General features: G+C 51.5%; 1 long non-coding RNA gene across 1 annotated transcript in view; it reads right to left on the bottom strand.

The window, feature by feature from the left end:
- Positions 1 to 5,533, bottom strand: part of LOC150062559 (uncharacterized) — an 11,895-nt gene extending 6,362 nt beyond the window's left edge. Inside the window, exon 1 of the long non-coding RNA XR_016535885.1 lies at positions 5,312 to 5,533. This is a non-coding gene — a long non-coding RNA (uncharacterized LOC150062559). The remainder of the gene's footprint in view (positions 1 to 5,311) is intronic.
- Positions 5,534 to 6,931: the final 1,398 nt, after the last annotated feature.

Below are 6,931 nucleotides of genomic sequence, written 5' to 3'. Positions count from 1 at the left end.
CCTACGACTGGCCAAAAAAAAAAGAAATCCCACGGACTTTGCTTCCTGGGCTGGCTTTGAACCTTGATCATCAGACCTTAGCCTCCTGAGTACCTAGAGTCCAGCTCCATCCCACCCTTCACTGGAATATTCACATGGCACAGCTCATTGTCCCTTCTCACCCAGCACCCATCTCCCTCACCAGGCAGGCAGCCTGGCACACGCTAGGTTGAAGTGCCTCTATGTATTTTACTTACTAATGGGCTGAGGCTCCTCTGCCAATCACATGTACCAGGGAGCACTTCATCTAAGCAAAAATGTGCCTGCTCTCCACTTAGAACAGTGAAGATGCTCTCTTCTGTGGAAGCCTCTGGTGACGAGAACCAGCTGGCTGCGTTGTGCAAAGGAAATCTGTGCTGTTTGCTGTTAAATCTCCCCTGGCCCAGGTGCCAGCAGCAGTGCCCGGAAGTGCAGGTGAACACATGGGCATGTACCCGCAGGAAAGACACGGCGCCTGGGAGGCTTGCTGCTGTCTGCACGCTGGCATGTGCTGGGGGTCTTGGGCGGGTCTCTTCTACATAGAGGGCACTGCTGAACGGTCATCTGGTGAGAGGAGTCATGCTAGGGACGACCTTGGCGGATGCTTCCATGTGCCGGATCGGTAGGGGTGTCGAGAGGACACGTGAGGGCTGGAGCTGGTGTCCATGGCACTCGGTGTCCTTGCTGGGCAGAGCAGGGGTGGTGGGAGGGACCTCTAAGCAGCAGATCTGCACAGGGACATTTAAGGGGTCTTTGAGGTTCAGTCCTTGGTGGGCTCACAGCTATTGTGGAGGTCAGTCTGAAGCCAGGGACACTCAGCCCCCTCGTACTGCTACAGACCCCTGGCTGTGCACTTGAAGGGACAGGACCCAGGGCTGGGAGTTTGGCCTGGTGGTAGAGTGCTTGCCTAGCACGCACAAAGACCCGGGTTCAATTCCTCAGTACCACACACATAGAAAAAGCCAGACATGGTGCTGTGGCTCAAGTGGTAGAGCTCTAGCCTTGAGAAAGCCCAAGGAGAGTGCTCAGGCCCTGAGCACTAAGTTCAAGCCCCAGTACTGGCAAAAAAAAGGGGGGGGGACAGGACCCAGAGACTACCCATCATGCTCCTCAGATGTCAGAGCCACAAGACCTTTGATTCACAACACAGTGTAACAATTCTGTACCCATGTCCTCTGTATGGACCAGATGTACTCCTGTCCCACCCACAAAATGGCTGACCTGGGCAGCCCACTTTTGAACTTGACTTCTAGTCCAAATGCTTGAATTGTTGGAAATAAGAGTCATCTATAAAGCCAAGCTATCAAATCCCTCATTTAAAAAAAGACAGAGGAGCAGCGTGCTCTGCCTCCCCTCCCGGGCCCCAGTGCACAAGCAAAAAGAGACTCAAGGTGCTGATTTTATGCCTGATGCCAGAAAGACTCTAAACAGAAGCCTGACGCACGTAGCTGCTCCCACTCCCCTCCCTCCATAAGCAGTGCTTACAGGACAGATGGCACGCAGGGAGGGAGGGACGCCATGGCTCCAGAGTTCTTGGGACTGTTTTGCTTATGCAGGGAAAAAAAAAATCCTTTCCTTCTCTCCCATGCCTGGCCAGCAGCATTCTAGGTATGGGCTGGAACAATGGAAAAAGCAAGGGGTTCCTGCAATGCTGAGAGAGGCAAAGACCTGAGGGTTGCCATTTTCCAGATTTAAACTAAGGAGTCTTTGAGCGGAGTGTGCTCGGCTCTGGGCTGCGAGCCCAGGGGAGGCAGAGCCTCCATCCCAGCCCATCCTGAGTATTTACGTTCTACGTTTCCTCTTGGACAACTATTTTTTTGACATTTGCCTCCTGGCAGAGCAGAGACGAAGAGTGGGAGTTTCAAGTGAGGTGGATTCTGGCAGCACTCAGGAAGAATTTCTTCATCAGACCAGTCCAAAAATGGAATGGCCTGAGTCAGAAGGCAGCCTGTCCCCAGCTGGCGCAGGTCCCTGGGGCCTCAGCAGGCTTAGCCAGGACAGCACACAAGCATGCAGATAAAGAGGATCCTTCCAGGCACCAGTGGCTCACACCTGTAATCTCAGCTACTCAGGAGGCTGAGATCTGAGGATCACAGTTCGAAGCCAGCCCAGTCAGGAAAATTCTTGAGACTCTAATCTGTAATTAAGCACTGAAAAGCCAGAAGTAGAACTGTGGCTCAAGTGGTAGAGACTTCAGAAAAAGCTAAGGAACAGTGCTTTGACCCTGAGTTCAATTTCATGTGTGTGTGTGTGTGTGTGTGTGTGTGTGTGTCACACTTGTGCACGTGCACGCACCCACACACACACACAATAATCCTCCATTTTTTGAGCATCTGTTCAATCCTTCTTCTAAATACTCTTCCATGAACAAACTCACTAACTCTTTAGACAGAGTCATAGGAAAAGGGAACCACAACTCCCTCCATTTTCCACATGTGGAAACTGAGGCACAAAGAGGATTCAGCTCAGTCCTGGCAAGTACAAGGCCCTGAGTTCAGTCCTCAGCTCTAGGAAAACAAAAAAAAAAAGAGGTTTAGTGACTTGGCTGAGTGAATAAGGCTGATACATGAGGCAGGTGAGTATAACCCACCATTCTCCTCCGTGCTGTTTAAGCAGCCCCTAGCCCCAAATCCAAATGCCAAAATGCTTCCAAATCTGAACCTTCCCCCGACCCGTAAGAGGGCCAACCAATGAGCAAGGGGCTGGGTACTGAGTTCAAGTCCCAATCTTGCAACCAAAGAAAGGAAAACAAAGGAATGGACACACTTTCCAGCTGAGTGTGTGAGTTATCAAATTCCACCCTTAAACTCTGTCACACATATTTACAACTATGCCAAAATCCGAAGCCCATCTGCTCTGGTGGGCGCTGCCCAGCCAGGAGGGGGCTAAAGGAATGAGCTCTTGGACACTATCTGTCGGGGGAGGGAGCCATCACGGCCACATGGGTGGCATTGTGGCCAAAGCTCTCAGACAGGATGCCCTAGTGTGACCAACTTTGGGATAAGACTGGGGACATCTGTGGCCTGCAGCTCCTGGGCTCCACATCCCGTTCTTTCTGCCCCTGGGCTGCCAGGTCTGAGGCTGAGCTTTCCAGCCCTATCTCTTTGCCCTCTGGCCCTTCTGGAATCCAGGGATGTTTCCCTGCAGAGCCCAGCCGGACCTGGACAGGAGTCCTGTCTCCCTGCAGCGCTGGAGGAGCCATGAGGATTCCAGCACCGGGGCCTGGCATGCAGGTGGCTGCCCTTGCCATTTGTAGTTCCCCGGCTGCAAATGGGACTCTGGCCTCGCTCTTGAGACCCAAGCTTCCACCGCAATGAGATCCACGTTCCAGCCAGCTCCAGCAGGCACGTCCTGCTTTCCCAGCTTCATCTCCAGACAGAGGGGCCTGAGTGCTGGCCTCTACATGCAGTCCATGCCCTGACCCTGGGTACGCCTTCCACAGGAGACATGGCTCAGCAGAGGCCAGGGAGGGGCTCCCCGGCCTGGAAAGGGAGGGAGGGTCGGGAGGTGCCTGGGCCCAGAGGCTCGGCACACACCAGGAAGGCCCGTGAGATTGTGCTGAAAAACCCGACTGCCCAGCAATAATGTGTCCATTGTCACGCATGCTCTGTGATGATAATAAAGCCCTGATACTGGTCCTGTATTTGTTACCATCTGTGTGTCTGTCAACACTGGGGTTTGATCTCAGGGCCTGGGCACTATCCCTGAGCTTTTCTGCACAAGGCTAGTATTCTACCACTTGAGCCACAGCCACCCTTGGAGATAAGAATCTTGTGGCCTATCCTGCCTGGGCTGGCTTCAAACCATGGTCCTCAGATCTCAGCCACCTGAGCAGGCATGAGCCATCAACACCTGACTTACACTATGCTTTTTACCATTATTTTAGGCTGTAGTTCTGCTTGAGTAGAAAAAAGAAAATGTGAGCCATAAATCACCTCAGGCAGTTATTTTCCTCTGGAATGTTCTAAAAGAAATTCTTGTTGTCAGAGATCCTAGCCTGTGAGTGATCCCAAAGGCCTTCCAGTGCCACAAAACGTGGAGGGGGCAAATATGGATGTTGGTCCTGTGTAGGCCCAGAGGTGTGTGTGTGTGTGTGTGTGTGTGTGTGTGTGTGTGTGTGTGTGTGTGTGTGTGTGCGTGCGTGTGTGTGCGTGTGTGTGTGTGTGTTAGTGTGTCTTACTTTGCAACAGAATGATTCTTGTAGTAGGGTCCAGAGGTGGACAAACTATGAGACTACTCAGAACACGATTGAGATGTTGAAAGTTTATTGAGCACCTGACCCACCAGGACTACACCCCAAGGTCAGGATCTCAGAGTGCAGCTCCTGTGGGTAAAAGCAGGAGGTTTTTAAAGAAGGTCAGCAAACATGCTGGAGGTTTCCTACCATAAATCCCATTCTTTATCTATACTCAAGATGCATCTGGTTGTGAGTGCCAGGATGTCTTAAGATACAGCCTCAGTCTGGGTAAACAAATGGCAGGGGAAAGGGTGTTAAGATTAGGTAAACAGTCACAGAGGGAAGCACAGGAATGGTGTTAGGTCTGGGTAAACAATGGCAGAGGGAAGCAGGGGGAGGAAAGGGCTCTAAACCGCAGTCCCTAATTTCCACAGTTCTATTACAACAATACGTTTTCCTCATTTCCCCCATTCCATTCTGAAAGTAGAAAAGTTGCTGGGAACTGGTGGCTCATACCTGTAATCCTAGCTACTCAGGATCATGATTCAAAACCAGCTTGCCTGAGAACGCGGCCTGGGGTTAAGGGAGCCGCGCCGTGGCCTCATCTGTGGGAGGCGTTTGGACCTGAGTCTGAGTCAGAAAATCTGGGCACCACTCAGCTCTTGCATAGAACATTGTCTATGTAACAAGAAACAGCCAGAACATTCCTAAAACTCTTTCTAGCTATCAAGTGCTCTGATTCATTCGGAAGGGAAAGGAGAAAATGTGCCCGTAGTGAGTGGGCTGAGGAAGCAGAGGCCTTTGGCTTTCTGTCTTAGCCTCACCCCAGGAAATGGCCCAGGGCTTGTCCTCTCTTTTGAGCCCCCCACCCCACCCCACCTCATGCCACAGAAGGCCCCATGGGACATGTCCTAAGGCCTGATGATAGATTCCAATCAGGTGAGCTGACCTGGCAGAGAGGCTGACACCTGACACAGAGCAGGCTGCCCCGGGGCCAGCAGTCTCAGTGGATAATGGGACAATTAGCTAAAAAGTAAAGCATTCCTCTGATCCAAGCCAAGATGAGTGTTTTCCTTGAAATAGTTGAAGAAAATGGGTTAGAAAAATCTTTCTTACCTTTGCATCTGTGAAAACTGAGGTTCAGAAAGTTCTAGTGCCTCTTCTAAAAGGTGTCCATAGGAAAAGGGAGTCATTGTCTTGGGTCCTTCCTGCCAGCGAGGCCTGGCATCACTACTCGGAAAGAAGTTAAAGCTATGCTTAAGCAATCTTGAATGCGGACGTCACAAACTCGCAGTGAGACATACAGGAGCCATCCCATGTGCAGCATGCACTCCAGAGCCTCTGGGCTGGTCTGGAAGAGTCAAGGAGTTTCTTCTCTGCTCAGAAAAGGATTTGCTTCAGTGGGAGGCAGAATGGAGCAGTGTCATCTGAGGAGTGTGCTGGATATCTCCTTTGCCTGGGTGCTTATTATTGGCGATGCTGGGGTTTGAACTCAGGGACTTGGGCTTGCTCCAACCTTTATTGCTTTTGTTATTTCTCAGATGGGCTTTTGAGTTCTTGCCTGAACCAGCTGGCACCTTAATCCTGTTTCCCTGCGTCTCACCCACAGCTGGGATTTTACAAGCAGGAGCCCCTGTACCTCGCCTTGATGTTTCTTCTTTTTTTCCTCTTCTTCCTCCTCCTCTTCCTCCTTCCTCCTCTCTTCTTCCCCCCCCCCCACCACCACAGCATTGGGGTTCAAACTCAGGATCTTGAGCGTGCAGACACCAACTACCACTAAATCACACTCCCAATTCTTCCAATCTGAGTTTAGTTTTCAGTTAGGGTCTCAAGTGATGCTCCCCAAACCATGATGCCACCCAAGCCATGACACCAGGTAGCTGGGTCCACAGTGCCTGGACCCTCCAGGGTCTCTCTTGATCCGCCATGATCATTCGTATTTGCTATTTCATTGCTGGCTCTCAGGCTCCCTGGAGTCTCCTGGGCCGCTCCGGGTGTGCAGACTGAAGCAGGAGCCTGGGGCCCTGTTCTGAACTCTGAGCCTCCCTGAGCACTGCCACTCCATGCAAGATCATTGATAAATTCCATTGTTAGGGGTGCTGGGCTCACAAGTCAGAGTCAGAGGGAAATGGTGACCTTCAAAATGGCGACTGCAGAATTGGCTTCTGAGCAGATCATTTCTGCATGCAGGGGTCTAGGGCAGAGCCAGGCCAGGGGTTAGCCACTCACACCTCTGTGACCCTTCAGAGCCCACAGAGGAGAAGGCAGCTAAACTGTCTCCCCACTGCCACCACAGCCTCCTCCGTTGGGGGAAGACATGTCTTAGTATAAGAGTAAACGATATGGGCCGGGAGTTTGGCCTAGTGGTTAAAGTGCTTGCCTAGCATGCACGAAGGCCCGGGTTTGATTCCTTGGTACCACATACATAGAAAAAAGCCAGAAGTGGTGCTGAGGCTCAAGTGGTAGAGCTCTAGCCTTGAGAAAGTCCAAGGACAGTGCTCAGGCCCCGAGCTCAAGCCCAGGACCGGCAAAAAAAAAAAAAGAGTGAACGATAGGTCCCTTCCTCTTTTTGTTTTCTTCCTCCTCCTCTCCCTCCCTTCTTTCCTCTTTAGTTTCTTCCTTCTTACCATTCTTCCTTCCTCCCTTCCTTCTTTTTCTCTTTTATGGCCAGTCCTGGGGCTGAACTCCGAGCTTGGGCACTGAACCCTGAGCTTCTTTGTGTTCAAGGCTAGTACT

This window comes from Megascapheus bottae, chromosome 6 (assembly GCF_031878675.1).
Source record: "Megascapheus bottae isolate mThoBot1 chromosome 6, mThoBot2.hap1, whole genome shotgun sequence".
NCBI lineage: Eukaryota > Metazoa > Chordata > Mammalia > Rodentia > Geomyidae > Megascapheus > Megascapheus bottae.
This window is presented reverse-complemented; position numbering and strand designations above follow the sequence as displayed.